Genomic DNA, 16,846 nt, shown 5'->3' on the forward strand with positions numbered 1-16,846 from the left:
ACATGTGGGATCTTCCTGGAACAGGGCTCGAACCCATGTCCCCTGCATTGGCAGGCAGATTCTTAACCAGTGGACCACCAGGGAAGTCCCTGAGTATATTTCTGACTGTTGGACTGTCATCATTCAGACTGAGAATGACAAGTCTTTCTCTTAAGGTTACAAAGGTAGTTCATGCAATTTCTTTTCATGGAAAACTGAGATGGAAATTCTTTGCCCCATCTAGGATGAACCCGGTGATACCAACAGTGAGTTTTCCTTCTCCAAAAAGCATGACAATACCATAAGAAAGTATGTCAGGTGCTTCCTAATTCCGTGTAATTTCTACTTCTGTCATTCTTTGTTTAGTTCTGTTTTGTTTTGCTTTGCAAATGGGCTATTACTCTTCAACTTAGCTTTTCCTAAGTATTGTTCTGTAGTTCGATTTTTCTCTTAGAAACCTGATCTTAAGTAATCTGGAAATAGCTGAATAGAGTTCAAAAAGAAGTGTATGGTACCATTTGTGTTGAGTGTATATATGTAAAAGAGCAGACAGAGAAGAGGGTAAGTAATCGAAGAAGAAGGCAGTCCTTGGTGTCCTTTCCATGATGCTACAACAGTGACACCAAAACACTTTTCAGCTGGAGGGAATCACTGGGTCATAGGCGTGAGACCTTTCCCTCTCAGCTTGTTACATTTATTTTTTCTTTAATTGTCAGTGCTGGAAGAAATGTGATGAAAAACAGATTAGTATTGAAATATCAGCGTGTCATTTATAAGCCAAAGGTGATGCTATTTTAAAGTCAGTCTTCATGCATGAGGCTGTCCAGAATTGATCATTCATGACTATATATCTCAGTGGAATCCAAATCTAATTGCCAGAATAAATATAAAGAGTTTTTGTGATTAAAAATACACGTACAGCCTATGATTGGAATAATGGGATCACAGGATTGTGGTGCTAATGGTCTGACTTCAGTTTCCTCAGTTTACCCCAAGACACAGAGATAATTGCTGAAAAGCAAACACCACTGAACATGAAAATTCAAAGTGTAATGGGCGAGGTTCAAACTAGAAATTGACTCAGAAAGCAAAAATAGAAGGAGTAATAATTAATGGAAATCACCAAAGAGCAAAGAATATTGGTTGGTCATTTTAAAAATTACTGTTTTAGGGTGAGGAAATAAGATGGCAGAGGGTCTCAAGGAAACCCCTGCTATGTTCTTTTGAGATTTTTACTTCCAGATTGCTGTTGGAAGCAGCTATATCATATAGAGATCATGGAATACAAAAAGTGTTCCAGAGTTTGGTGGAAGGAGGGGTTCAGTAGTCAATGGGACATTTTTACTCAACTGTGAGGTCTATTACACAGAGAACTCTTCATCAGAGGATTGGCTGCTTTCTCCCTGGATGCCACCTCCTTAGGGTCCTGGAGAAGACATTGGCAATGTTGAAAGGACCATATTTTCCATGACTTATTTTTCATCTTACTAGACTCCCGTACCTTGAAACAGGTATTTTAACTTAATATTTTTATGTCCCCAGCAATTAGAACAAGGCCTAGGTGCTAAGTAATTTGTACATATTTGCTAATGGAATGAATACATCAGCAATTTAAATGCCAACGTAAAAATAGTGTTTCTGTCTCTAGATCAAAGGTATTCAAAGTGCTACTTAAACTGTGTGACTTTTCTTAAATACTCCAGAAGTCATTTATATTTTGTGAAGTCTGTTTGTGAGGAAGAGCCCTGGACATCTCCTAAAACATATTCTAATTTTTAATGAGGAGTTTAGTTAGTTAGTTAGTTAGTTAGTTTAGTTAGTTAATGGTTGCTAAGAGCTTTGAGGAAGAAAAATGCTCTTGAATTGCTAACGATTTCAATTCTGTTTGCTGTTTCACTTTCTTAAATTCTTGACATTGTTTAAGCAGGCCAAGGAAGATGGCTTCCTAACTAGACCACCTTCCTTGTCCCATTCCTCTCTGGGTGTGTACAGAAATGTATGGGGTTCATTATTGTGGAATCATGGGAAGATGGGATTGACCTGAAAAGTACTATTTGAATGAATCTAACAGATCTCTCTTTGCTTTGTACTAGTTTCCTCATAGTGTTATATTTTGAACCTGATGGAGTTTCAGGACTCAGGGAATGAGAGTCTCCCTAAATATTTCACCCTGGGTGCCTTGCTTACCTCAGTCTAGTCCTGCCTCGTGTGTAACCCAGGCAAGGCTTTGATGATAGAGTAGACCAGGCTGCAGAATAAGGGAGACCCTCAGTTGGACTGTTTTACTCCCTGATCATGCCCTTCTTCTAATCATCTACTCATTTGGGAATTTTTTCCCCAGTTTACTAAATTCTGCACTAAGAGATGGAAACCTTACAAAATATCTCAGACAGATTTTCAAGTTCTGAGCCAGTAAGTACTAGGTTGAGTAGTACCATAGTTATATTCACTAATTTTGCCTCCAGCCACCAAAAGTGCTCCCTGTCTAGCAGACCACTGGACACATTTCTAATTGAGCCTTTCACTGTCCCATAAAAGTAAGCTCTCCATAGTACTAGACTCTGTTCGTCTCTAATGCTAAAGAAACCCTCTCAGTATTGGTTGTGCAGTTGGGTAAGTTAATGCTGGGGGAGTTCATTGCCCGTTGAGTAACCCAAGTGCACTGTTTGAGAGTCCATGCGTTGGCTGGGTTACTAGGGCAGTGCTTTAGTCTAACCCATTCCTCAAGGCTCTCCCTGTACAGTGAGGGGTGGGTGCATGTCCTTTAGACTTTTAGAGTTGATAGCAGCCATTACACACAAGGTTAGACCTATTTTATAGTGGTTTATTTTATGATGTTATATATAGTTTATTATATGGTAGTGAGCCTGAATATATGCTTGTGTATATATAGGTTTGCATGCAGCAAAACGTTTTGGCACTTATTAACACGAGTGTATTTGTATGATTTAGTTGTGAATAAATGTGCACATAAATATGAATATGCTTATTTCATCCGCCCCCTTCCCATCCCCTCTTCTCATCCCCTGGTTTAGACATCAAAGTGTTTTAACAATATAGAACCAAAAAAACAACGTGACTGCTGTGCTGAATTTAATTTATATCGCTCAGGGCAGCTCTGGGATCACTTAGAGGATGGAATGACAGAAAGCTGAGATGATAAAAGAAGACTCAACCATTGGAAACAATTTGTTGTTTGTATGGGAAATGCAGTACATTTTACTAAAAACCTGTACTTAACACCATTATCTTGTTAGGGATGTAGGCACCTCTATTCCCACACTGGGTTTGAATGTGTTGACAGCACACCTGTGGCTTATAATCAATGACCTGGCTCTCCAGCAGTGGAAGTTCACTTTTCAGAGAAAGAAAGACAGAATTTTAAAAATGTAAACACAGCCAGAAGAAGAGTTTCATGGGAGAAGATATCGGAATCTAGTATCAGCTGAGAAGGTGGATTGAGGCAGCTTAGGGGCCAAGAATTTTGGGTTTTTTTCCAAAAAATGTGCAAGTTACCCTTCCCCACCCACCACCAAGCATAAGCTTTAACAAAAGTCAGCTGCTAGAGTGAACTAACAATTTTGTGACCATCTAAAATAAATATGAGAACGTGTGATATGGGCCTCAAGGACCCTATTGTCTGTGCTGTTCTACTTTTGAGGAGGCTTTCACAAATAAACAGCCTGCAAATCAGCAACTTTTTCAGCTGCGTGTTTCCAACAATAGTGTGGCTGAGATAAAGAGATGACTATACAGAACTACAGGTGGACTTCTTCAGTGGAGCACTTTGGCTCTAGTTTCATAGTTGGGAATTTCTTCTGTGATGTGTATATCAACAATTGGACTTTGCTTCATGACTCAAAACTTCTATTACTCTCTTTTATTCTGTGCTTTTTAGGGAAGCACACCATGTTGGATTTTATCACCTGAATAATGCCCTCAATTAATTCCCTTCTCCAGCCTTAGCTTTCACAGGTTATATGATGCTAACACTCTAGTCTTTACCTCATTCTTCTCTCTCTACCCGAATAGGTGATGGGCTTTGCCATTAGGATCCCATCAGCTGTGATCAATGAAGCACGTTTGGTTGCATCACATTTCCTAATTTAGATCATCCTTTAGAAATGTGTAGAGTTTACTGGATAGAACTTAGGGAGAGTGAATACACATGTTCAAATGGATTTTTGGTTTCTAGTGAGGATATTTATCATTGGGATTATTTTCCTTCTTCGTTACAAGCAAAAAATTGTTGAACTCCTTGCTTTAAACCCCAGAAGCTCCTAAGGGACAGAGATCGTTTTCTATCCTTTTTAGTAATCTTTTTTTTTTTTTTTTTTTTTTTTGCGGTACGCGGGCCTCTCACTGTTGTGGCCTCTTCCGCTGCGGAGCACAGGCTCCGGACGTGCAGGCTCAGCGGCCATGGCTCACGGGCCCAGCCGCTCCGCGGCATGTGGGATCTTCCCGGACCGGGGCACGAACCCGCGTCCCCTGCATCGGCACGCGGACTCTCACCCACTGCGCCACCAGGGAAGCCCTATCCTTTTTAGTATCTAAGACTATTGAGAATGGACTGGGCATTCATGGCATGTTTACTTGAATTGAGTAAATATAAATGCTGTATATATTCACAAACCTTAATCAAGCAGTATTAATGATAGGGGCAAGACACAGGAGAGGAATTGAGTGTAGAAAGGGCCAACATTAGAACAGCTCAGCTTGGTGTTTTGAAACCAGGGAAACTAAATGGTTTGCCTGTATTGTGAACAAACAAAAAACAGAAAACAGACAATAATACCACATCACCTTTGTACTAGCCTCAATAAATTGCCTTGATTGAAGAGTGTAAGACTCTCCTGAACTCAGGAGTCTTGACTCAGACCCAGTGCTTTGATGTGGTCTAGAAAGATGAGTACATAAAATGTCTTGTTACCTAAAGTGCTAATTTCACACAGACTTTGTGGAGGTTTGTATGAGAGAAAGAAATTTGAGAGGCAGAAACAAATATGTATTACACTTTTCTTTTTCTCCCTCCCATATTGATTTATCAACCTCTTGGGACACTGTCATTGTCTAAATGTCATAGCCCTTCCTGGAATTAACAATCTAATACAAGGCTGAATGTTGCTGAAAGAGGACCTCGGGGCTTTTAGCTCTACTTGATCCCCTTTGTGGCCGCCTTTGGATAGAATTATGCATTAGGACCTTGATTAAAATTAAATCCAGATTTTTTGCTCTATATAGCCCTTTGTTCTGCATAGACTGAGAATTACATGTTGGTGATAAAAGGATTGTGTCCTCCTTACTATGAGAAGAACCTGGATATCAAAGCCAATCAAGAGGAGGGTTAAAGTACAAGCAGACATGGAATTTAAGAAAAGTGAAACTACAGCACACATGTTAAAGCTTTGTCCAAGGTTAAAGGAATTAGCAAACCAAATCTTCTCTATAACTTTTTATTAATAATTTAGGAAAATAATAAAATGCCTTCCTTCCAATGGAGAAGGAAGGAGGGCTTGATTCCTCTGCCTCCCAAGATTTACTTTGTACAGTCAAGAGTAGGTAGGATGGGCTTGAATTTCTCTGTGTGTACATGCTGTCAACCGCTTACCCTAGAGGAAACTGTGCTCAAAACACACTAAAAGGGCTTCCCTGGTGGCGCAGTGGTTGGGAGTCCGCCTGCCGATGCAGGGGACACGGGTTCGTGCCCTGATCCGGGAAGATCCCACATGCCGTGGAGCGGCTGGGCCCGTGAGCCATGGCCACTGAGCCTGCGGGTCCGGAGCCTGTGCTCCGCAATGGGAGAGGCCACAACAGTGAGAGGCCCGCACGTACCGAAAAACAAAAAGCAAAACACACACACACTAAAATACTTTCACTTCCCTGACATTCTGGACAGTTGTTGATGACCTCTGTGCTTTTGTTTGTGTGACTGTTCCACAAAGGAGAGTTCCCTTTCTTATCTTCTGCTCCATTTATTTATTCATTCACTGACTTTCTCAGCAGCCATTTAGTGTTTATCTACTGTGGTTACCAATCTAGGTACTTTACATATACCATCTCAATTAATTACATACCTTGCTGTCACCTTCAGTAGTTAGCACTCATCTCAGATAGATATACGCTCAGTTACTATTTATTAGAGTAAATGAAGTAGTAAGAAAAGCTACATACAAAGGTTCAAATATGTAAAAGCTGAGGAGAGGAAGAGAGAAAGAATAGTATGGTGAACATAAAGTCCATGTAGAGCCATCAGAACAGTACCTGGAGTATTCAGGTGGTTAAAACAGATCTGCAGGCAGCAACCATACCTGGCCCTGGCTAGCCTACCGCCTGTTCCCCTCTTCAGGTGTCATTAGCAGAAGATAATCTCTGTCTTTAGGCATAAAGTCCTTTTGAGCAAAGAGCTGCATTGTTATTGCAATGCTCTTTGAGTGAACAATTTTACTAAAGGACATTTTATAAACAAGTGCTTAAACCGCAGCTTTTTTTTTCTTCTCTAATTGGTCTAAATGTGAAATTAAATTAGCTTTTGATGAATAGTTCCTGTGCTGTTAAAATTATGTGCTGTTAAAATTATGATTTTTTTTTTCCAGAAGAGAGGTACCAGCATACATTACTATCCTGAGCATTTTCCGTTCATAACTTTAATGGATCACTTAGAGAAATGCCCAGTTTGTCTTTTCTTAGTGACAGGTAAAATCCACATCAGCTTGTGATCAGAGATGTTTATTTATGAGGCTTCTACAGGTTAACATGCCCTTAAGTGGTTTTTCTTGTGACTCTCCAGGAATGACCATGAACTGCCACATTACTATTTTGTTCATTATTGGTTAAGCTCTTGAAAAAGCCAGAACAGCAAGGGTGATTTAACAGCAACCATTTAGATGTTGTCACCCTTTATCTTAAGCCATCGAGGCCTGATTCAAGCATTGGCCTTCCCTTAAATAATAGTAAACGTGGAATCTTTGCCAACCATTCATTCATGCTTTTTCTTGTAGAAACTGCAGAAACCAAATACTGCAAAATAGACCAAAACACTTAGAAACAATATGGTCATTTCCTTTTCTTTTCCTAGTTATCTAGAATTCCACAGGGCTTGATTCCAAGAATTCTGGCACATGGAGATTTTCGTAGAGTCTGTAGACCTTCATACAGACTATTGGTGAAGCAAGTTTCACAAAGTACCATAATAAATGTCAAAGAAGAAATAGATTAACTGAGGACTCCAGGTGAATTTAGAAGGGTAGACATAGCTGTTCATGCTCATTGAGGAAGGTGAATGTATTTATTTTCATGATTATCTCAATGGATATAATTACCTAAATTTGATTAGAAATTGAGAGCACTTATAAACATAGAAATCTAACTCATAGAAGACCATGTGGAAAGAAAAAAAAATCCACGATCTCACATTGAGAAGATTCAGGAAAGTGACTTCATGTCATGACTTAAGCAACTTTCAAATTTAGTTCAGTAAGCCTTTATTGAGCACATACCTCAGCACTATGACATAAGACACTCATATACCTCAGCACTATGACATAAGACAAATATAAAAAATAAACTCTGCACTTAAGGAAATTGTAATCTTTTTTGTGACGCAAGATATATAACCATGAAAGGATGGTTTATAATATATAATATGTACTATTTTAGTTATGTTATAGGATGGTCTTTCTTTAAATAATAGTCTTTCCCTTTTCAAGGCGAATATTGAACTTTGCTTCCTATCGCTGGAGTTTGTGTACAAACTCTTGTAGCAAAGCTAAACTGTATATTTACAAAGCAGTTTGTTTGGAGTCATAAAAGTGAAAAACATTGCTGAAAGCATCCTGTGGTCTCACAATTGGCATCGGATATTGTGTAGCAAACCTCTCTTGGGTGCCAGGGGGAATGTGATGTTTCTTTTAAAAGTTTCTTATTCACAGATTTTTTTCAACAGTGTTTTGAATAAATGCCCATTTTTCTTAGTGAGAAATCAAAGTGTACTAGACAGAGTTGAAGCTTTGGCATACAGAAGATCTGGGGTTTTTTCTCTATCGTTCTTTTTTTTTTGCGGTATGCGGGCCTCTCACTGTTGTGGCCTCTCCCATTGCGGAGCAATGGCTCCGGACGCGCAGGCTCAGCGGCCATGGCTCACGGGCGCAGCCGCTCCGCGGCATGTGGGATCTTCCCGGACCGGGGCACGAACCTGTGTCCCCTGCATCGGCAGGCAGACTCTCAACCACTGCGCCACCAGGGAAGCCCTATCGTTCTTTTTTTAAAAACTTTTTTTCTTTATAAATTTATTTATTTATTTATTGGCTGCATTGCGTTTTTGCTGCTGTGTGTGGGCCCTTTCCAGCTGTGGTGAGCGGGGGGCCACTCTTCGTTGTGGTGTGCGTGCTTCTCATTGTGGTGGCTTCTCTTATTGCGGAGCATGGGCTCCAGGTGCACAGGCTTCAGTAGTTGTGGCACACGGGCTTAGTTGCTCCGCAGCATGTGGGATCTTCCTGGACCAGGGATGGAACCTCTGTCCCCTGCATTGGCAGGTAGACTCTCAACCACTGCCCCACCAGGGAAGTCCCACAAGATCCGGTTTTAAATCTTCGCTCTACAGCTTATTATCTCTGTGGTCTTAGTAATGGTTATTTAATCTGGGGTTTTTGGCCATTGAAATAGTTCACTAGTAGAAAACATGTAGGGCCAAGTATTTAATGTTCTGTTTTTCAACACTCTCATCTCTGCTCCCATGCTTGTTATGACTGTTTTCAGCAATAATTATTATTAGTGATAATGGTCCTTTAATTTACTTTCCCAGCTGCAAACTTCACTTAATATTTGTGCATCACTTTGTGGCAAAGGTCCTTCTAGGAATTTTATTATCTTTATTTCACCACTTGGGGTGTAGGGAATGAGCCCTGAACTGGAAGTTAAAATACTTAATTTCTAGCTCTGGCTCAGTTTCTAGATCCCTAGATAATCTTGGGACAGATACTCTTAGCCCTTGGGGCCAGTTTCTTCAAATGTAAAATGGGAGTGTTAGATTTGGGAGTGCTGTGCATTCTTGTGAGGTACACATCCTTGAGATTCCCTTTAGCTTTGAGATCTTCCATGGCTGGAAGCCGTGTGTGTGTGTTTTGGTGTGTGTAGGCGTTGGGGTGGTGTAGGCTTGGGTGCTGGTGAGAATGTTGGGAGGAAACATGGCGTAGTGAGGAGCTAGGTTGGGAAACAAGTCAGATGTGGTTCTGAGCCACAGCCTGGGACAGAGGACTTAACCCCTCTGAGCTCTAGTTTTCCTTTCCATGAAATGTGAATCATAGCAGCATCTCCATCCTAGATCTGGGGACTGCACTTGTCTGTGAAATCCCTGGCACCATATTTGGCAAGTAGCACACACTCAGACATTGCTTCTTCTGTTCTAAGGAAAAGGAAACTGGGTATGGAGTGGGGAATGGTGCCAATACCAACATTTTGAAGAGTACAGCAAAATGAGTCTCCCTGGGAGCTCTAGTCTCCTTTCTGACTTCCTGACTACTCTTGAAGAAGGGGAATAGAAATGGGTATAAAAGTCTGAAACAGCTTAGAAATCCAGTCCTTTGTCTTGGAGTTCAGCCAGAGGAACTGAATCTCTATCTGGTAACCTTAGGCTTGAGACCTCCTTGAGGTCTTTGAATTCTTATGATTATATAACATCATCTATGAATAAAGTTTCTACTCTTTGAGATAAATGAGGTGTTGTTCAAAACCATCTAGCAAACTCGTAAGAGAATGTATAATTACGTTTCAAGTTTGATGATTCCTATTAGATCATCTTTCCAATTGAACCAAGTGGCCTCTTTAAATTGTATCTTATGGTAACCAAGTGCATAAGCAATTAGCAAAGAAAAAGCTGCTTGATTGTAAGAACCCACTATAAAAACACAATTCCCTTTATTCCACATTTTAGTTTCCAGCCATCAGTGGTCATTCTAGATGGACACTTGGGAGTCAGTGGAAGAAAACTGGCTTATAACCGTAGGTTTTACATCTGTCTCTTTGAGTATCTTAAACAAACTTAGAAATTCTGTAGACTGTCCTTGAGCCTCAGTTTCCTTCCCTGTAAAATGAGGATGTTGAAATAGTAAAACAGAAACAACTTACCAGATGCATTACAGAGCTAAAGTTGTGTGAGTCTGTGATGCACACAGCTTCTCACATCCAATGTATGAAATGTATCTACCTGTTTTTTCTTGCCTGGCTGGTGTATCATAGGGAGTCTGCTGCAGAGGAGGAATGGAAGACTTACCTTGAGTCTCGTTCAGCCTGGATAAAATAATATCAGTGCTTGCCAGCCATGCAGGGGCTGTTCTAAAGCTGTATACCTGGCATTAGGGAACACGGTTAGGTCAATTTAAAAAAAAAATCATGAAGAACAACTTGGCATTGTAACCTTTGCTGGCAGCTTGAATACAAGGTATTAATTAGACAAGGAGGAAGGAGGGCGCTAATTATTTTTAAGTGGAATAATTAGTGTTGCTGAACTCATAAGTTAAAGGGCTTTATTAAGAAAAAAAATCAAATCATGTTTGAACTGCAGTGATGTCACTGTGAAATTATAAATTGCTTCCTGAAGACCATACTTTGATCCTACAGTAAATGGCAAGGTTCTGTTTGAGCCAGTTTGGATTTACTTAAGGGGCAGGTCATGGATGAAGTCGTTGTAGCATCGTAGAAAGGATCATTTTTCAGGATCTAAGGGTAGAATCTTGTTACGCTGAAATGGAACCTTATTAAGTAATGCACTGTATCCAAGGATGAAGTCTTCGGACAGCCAAGCTATGTGTATTTCACTGGGCACAGGGTGTAAATTCTACATGGAAGTGGCTCAAATTGCACAGCAGAAGCAGAAACATCATTGAAGAGCCTGACCAGCGCTCTGGGCCTTCTATGCCTATTTCATGTACTCAGTATATTCATACTCCAGTCCTGCCCTTGATGCGATAAAAGGGTTGACTTCACACTCTGTCCCACCGCTGAGGGGGGCTTCAGACCTCGTTTGAGGTGCCAGTGTCCCAACAGAAGTTGGGTCAATATTGGCAGATCCTCAATTCCCTTTGCTCTGGCTGTAAGGTCTGCTTTCCCCAGGCTGCTGTTCTTCTGTCTTCTCTTTTCTGCCCTAGACAGCTCATTCTCTGGACTTCCTGCTTATTATTAATCTTATTTTCCTGTTATGGGACGTTTCCAAACAGAATCTTAAAAATTGCCAGAATTATACCTTATAACTTTACAGGAAGAACCTGGGGGTAGAGTTGAGAAGCTATTCTAAAGCTTTGGAATAATAAAGCTTTGCAATAAACTTTTAGGAGAGACAAATAATGCTATCTTTTAGGCCCTTCTGGAACCACAGGCCTTTGAGTGAGGACCTGAGATTGACTCACAAATAGCCAAACCATCAAAACCCCGTGCTGCATGCACACACGTTTTCATCTAACGTGCATCGAGTAGTATTCTGTGCTAGGTATATTTTCAGATATATTTATGTTCAGAGATACAAAAGTGAGTAAGAAATATTTTTTGCTTTTTAGGCTACATAGTCAGTAGGTGAAAGAGATAAATAACAGACATAATGATTTATGTGCTATAATAAAATTATTTACAAAATACCGAGGAACTAAGAATAGTGAAGCAACTTTCAAACTTCTTTTGCCTGTGACCCGCATATGATTGAAGGGCAAGTTAAAAAAACTACGTGCAATGACTAGCGACATGCAACGACTGGTATTTTCTGTTCCCATTTCTATTGTTTTTATACTCAGAATGCATGCTATGAAGCAATAAATTTGAATGACCCTCTAAACGATCACAGTCTAGTTTGAAAGACCTGGAAGGAGAGGATGCCCGATTTGGAACCCTTCTTGGGAAGAGGGCAGGGAGGATATAGTGTTCAGGAATAGTGTTCAGGAATCACTACATAGGTCTGTTGTTAGAGGAAAGATTTCTTTCTTCTTAAAGTAATAGATCTAATAATATAAATGATTCATATACATTGTGGAAAATAGAGAAAAACTATTGGCTTTGAGGGGACGAGGCTGAAGTGGTAGATATGGGCCAGAATATCAAAAGCATTGGTTAGCAAGCTACTCATTTTGAACTTAACCTTATAAGTGACAGAGAACTTTTAAAAAGCCTTAAGCAGGAAAGTGCCATAATCAGATTTCCATCTTAGAACATTCTGGTAAAATTTATAGAGCAGATTTTGCTGAGATAAAACTGGAGTCAGAGAGCCAGTTTGAGGACTATTTCAAGTATTCAGGTTAGAAAATTTTTGGATGTAAACCAAGATTCTGGTGTTGGTGTGGTAACAGTGACAAATCAGAGAGCTGTTTTGGAGATAGCCAACAATGACCAATTTGACCTGGGAGATGATAGAAGTTAAGAAATTGAGGGTGACATCAAGGATGCTGTCTTGGGTCTATGGGTAGATAGATGGTGACTTAATGAAAATGGGGAACACAAGAGACAGAGTAAACTGAATAGGAAGTAGATAACTAGATTCTGTTTTGATGTAACATGTGTAACTTAGGTGTCTGTGTAGGAGGAAAATCCAGAGTTGAAAATCAGGTACTTTGACTTCTAAGTCTTTATTCTTCATTCTTTTAATATTTGTGACTCATGACTATATTGAAATATTCCCATCTTTAAAAAAATTCTAAACAAATAGAATTTAAATTTTCCTAGAATACTATCATTGTAAAGGTATATCATAATTTATTTGATCATTTCCCTAGTTTTGGGTGGTATAGTCTCAGTTCTTCGTTATTAAGCATGATCCTGATTCATTCCTTAGAATGGATAAAATTTGTGAGTTAAAAGAATGAACGTATTAAAAGCTCATGATAGATATCTGTGAATGGTTCTCCAGAAATGTAGCAACGATTCACCTTGTTCTAAGTTTATAGGAGCACCCATTTCACCATATCCCATCCAGTAATATGTATTACCTGAAGCAGTCTGGTCAGAAATGCTTTCATGTTTTAAATGGCACATCTTTTATTACTATAGGGATGATGCTTTTATAATCATTGTATTTCTAATGTATTTGTTAGACAACTGTTTCTGTGAATTATCTATTATATACTTTGCCTGTCTTTTCTATTTGTATCTTATTATTTATCTCATTGAATTTTATATATGTTTATTAGATACCACTTATTTTTATACATTAAGGGTATTATTTTTGCCATATTGGTGTCAAATAGGGTTTTCACATTCTGACTAGCCTTTTATTTTTATTTATGCCATTTTTATATCCTGGTGTTTTATGTTTTTATGAGGCAAAATCTTTTTTTCTTATGATTTCTTTCGCTAATCGTATACTTAGAAAATGTAACTTCATTCAAAAAAATTTTTCCCCTCTAGAATCATCTTCCTTTGTTTTCCTGGTTTCTTTGTATTACATACGGTTATTGTAATTTTTCATGCCTATCTCTTCAATCTGGAGTTCCTACTGGTGTATAAGATAACAAAATTTCAAACTTCATCACACAGTTTTCCCTAATCTCACTCCATCACCATCCAGCCAGTCTCCAGTGTTCTATCCATTTACTGCAGAATTTTTCCTCCTAGTGAATTTTTCTCTTGGTTTTCTTCAAACTGGAATGGCACCAACTCATCCTTCCATGTGTATCTAGGCAAGTCCTATCTATCTGTCACATAGCACTTCCTACAATAATTACTTTTCTGACCAGTTAAAATTCCCCCACCCCTAATCACTTCTTTTCTTACTTACAAATTTATTTACATTATTATTTTTAATAACATTCTCAAATATTATTATTCTACTTATTTCCTATTTGTCTTCTTAGTTAAGCATTTCTTGTGACTAGAAACTGCAGCGTATACTTGTTATAAACAAGTGTGCAGCCCGACACTGGGCAGACGGGGAAACACGGGGCTTACTGGACTGGCGTTGAGTGATTGATACCACATGAGCCCCACAATCATCAGACACCTCTGTGCTGCACTAAGGAGCTACACTTGACACTGCATTTCATTTTGAAGGTGAGGTTGGAATTCTGGCATGTCTGTGGAAGCTGTGTGCATAAATTATTTTTCCTTTATACCAGCCATAATTGAAGTTTGTAATAATATCTGAAAGCACATTCACTGGTGAGTGCATGTCAAATGTGAATGACATGGTCTCATGAGTTACTGTATTTCTGTGGAGATGATTCTTTGCAGTGTAGAGGAAGAGTCTACAGGTTCTCCCAAGGGTAGTTAAAAATTACAGAAATCTATAACATATATGAAGGCCACAAAAGCTCTTGTTAAGGTCACTGAGGACAGAAGGGAGTGAGAGCTGTAGGGGCAGGGGGAGGGGGAGTTGAGTGTTCAGGAATCACTACTTAGGTCTGTTGTTAAGAGTTATCAGGTCTTCTTTCATGCCTACCTTTGGCATGCTTGATTCAGAAATTGACTCACTGAATTTCATTTGGAAAATTAGCAAAATGCAAGGCAGTTGTAAAACAAAACTGAAAGTATGTATTCAGATCGTCTACTCTGATTTCAGAATTACTTTACTGCCTTCCTATTTAAAGGCAATTTTTTGCATTTTCTAAAAAAAGTCCACTTTCCTTGTGATATAGACAAGTAATAGTAATGAAAAGAGAGACATCTACCAGTGTTGACAATAACAGGAAAAACTCATTTAATTAATGGGTTCTCCAAATAATAAGTTTGTGGATCAGCTTTCAACATAATGATTAAACGCAACTGAAGCTTGGAGTTCTTGAGAACCAGAGGATTTTTGCAGAAGCTCAGTTGTCTTTTAGGATGATATAGTGTGTAGAACAAAGGAAAATTAAATGATGATTCAGAACTGTTGCTTAAAATTTTCCTGAAAAGCAAATGTAGAGGTTAAAGGAGAATGCACTTGGCTGGGTATTCGGTTTTCTTGTCTCGAGAGAGGAGGCATTACATGTGATAAAGGGCAAGTCTTCATTCTGAAATGATATACTCTTAGAGCAGCTAGTTCATTCTCGGCTTCTGAAAAAGCCTCCATCCCAGGAAAACACTTACACGGCTTAAAAATAACCAGAGGATAAAGTGATTCTGTATAATGCCTCATTAGCAGTAGTGCTAGCAGTATTTTCCTGGCCAGTAAATTACTTGAATTTAGAAACTTGAGTCTAAAGCCTAACTTGACTACTCACCAAACAAGTTAATGTCGTTTTCTTCTGAGTAATTCTAGTCATCCATATGATTTTTGGGGCTTTGAGTAGTTGCCCATTGGTTTTCCTCTTTTAAAAGGAAATAATATTCACATATTATTACTGTTATAAAAGCCATTTTATTAATAGAAAAGAACATTTATTTGGCGTATGCTGTGTGTCAGGGATCATGCTAATCATGGTGTATATTTATAGATGTGTATGTATATATATGTATACATATATACATTTATATAAACACATAGCTATGTTATATATATGTGTATATAGATAGAGAGATACAGATATATATCCTAGTGTGTGTGTGTGTGTGTATATATACATACAATGTTGATTAAACAGAAATTGATTAAATAACAATATATATTGTGTATATTTATATATTTGTATATGTAAACAACTATATGTGTGTGTGTGTGTGTGTATGTATGTTTGTGTGTGTGTGTGTCTTGTTTAATCCTCACCACAAATCTTGAGGTTGTTTCCAGTGCCTGGCATATGGTCAGAACTCAGTATTATCTAACATTAATAATGCCATTTCCCATTTCACAGCTGAGAAAACAGAGGCCATTTCCCAGATGGCAGAACAGCATACAAACCTAAGTCTGCCGAAAACAGCTATTTTAGACTACGTCCCATGTGACAGATTATTGAACAGCAGTGACAGTTATTAGGGTATTTCCTATATTCAAAAAACCTGTATTCAGTTTCAGTTCTAAGATTTTAGCAGAGACGTGGCTTTCATTTTTGCCCTCAAAAATGATTTTAGGGCTTCCCTGGTGGCACAGTGGTTGAGAGTCTGCCTGCCGATGCAGGGGACACGGATTCATGCCTCGGAAGGATCCCACATGCCGCGGGATCCGGCATGAGCCATGGCTCCCACATGAGCCATGGCCGCTGAGCCTGCGCGTCCGGAGCCTGGGCTCCGCGACGGGAGAGGCCACAGTGGTGAGAGGTCCGCATACTGCAAAAAACAAAAACAAAAAATGATTTTAAGTTTAGATCCTGTGATGGAAAGTCATTAGGGGATTTTGGTAATCCTCATATTAGTTTTTCAGTCAGTAAATGATGTTTTTTCTTGCGTAATGTTTCCCTAGTCATTTATTTTCATTCCTCTTCTGTTAGTCCACCAGGTTTTTTGTGAGCATAATGAGTTTTGAAAGAAATGGAGTGATATATTAATTAACCAAGTAATTAGCTTGAAGAGCCCTGATTTTTCAAACCCCCAAGTGTATACATTATTTCTGGAAATATGTATTGGGAGATCTTTGTTGAGATGGTTTAGGCAGAGGGAAAGGCAGCCAAGAGGTACTTAGCAGGACAAGCAACTCCTGGTTTTAAAAATTATGGAAGGAAATTGTTGGGAATTAAATCCTCAGTGCCCAATTTTGTGTGTTGTGTACAATTTTGGGTACATCAAAAATGCACACATAGGGCTTCCCTGGTGGTGCAGTGGTTGAGAGGCCGCCTGCCGGTGCAGGGGACACGGGTTCGTGCCCTGGTCCAGGAAGATCCCACATGCCACGGAGCGGCTGGGCCCGTGAGCCATGGCTGCTGAGCCTGCACATCTGGAGCCTGTGCTCCGCAATGGGAGAGGCCACAACAGTGAGAGGCCCGCGTACAGCAAAAAAAAAAAAAAAAAAAAAAAAAACACAAACATTTTACATTTATACACA

Source organism: Neophocaena asiaeorientalis, unplaced genomic scaffold, assembly GCF_003031525.2.
Source record: "Neophocaena asiaeorientalis asiaeorientalis breed wild unplaced genomic scaffold, Neophocaena_asiaeorientalis_V1.1 scaffold133, whole genome shotgun sequence".
NCBI classification, from domain to species: domain Eukaryota; kingdom Metazoa; phylum Chordata; class Mammalia; order Artiodactyla; family Phocoenidae; genus Neophocaena; species Neophocaena asiaeorientalis.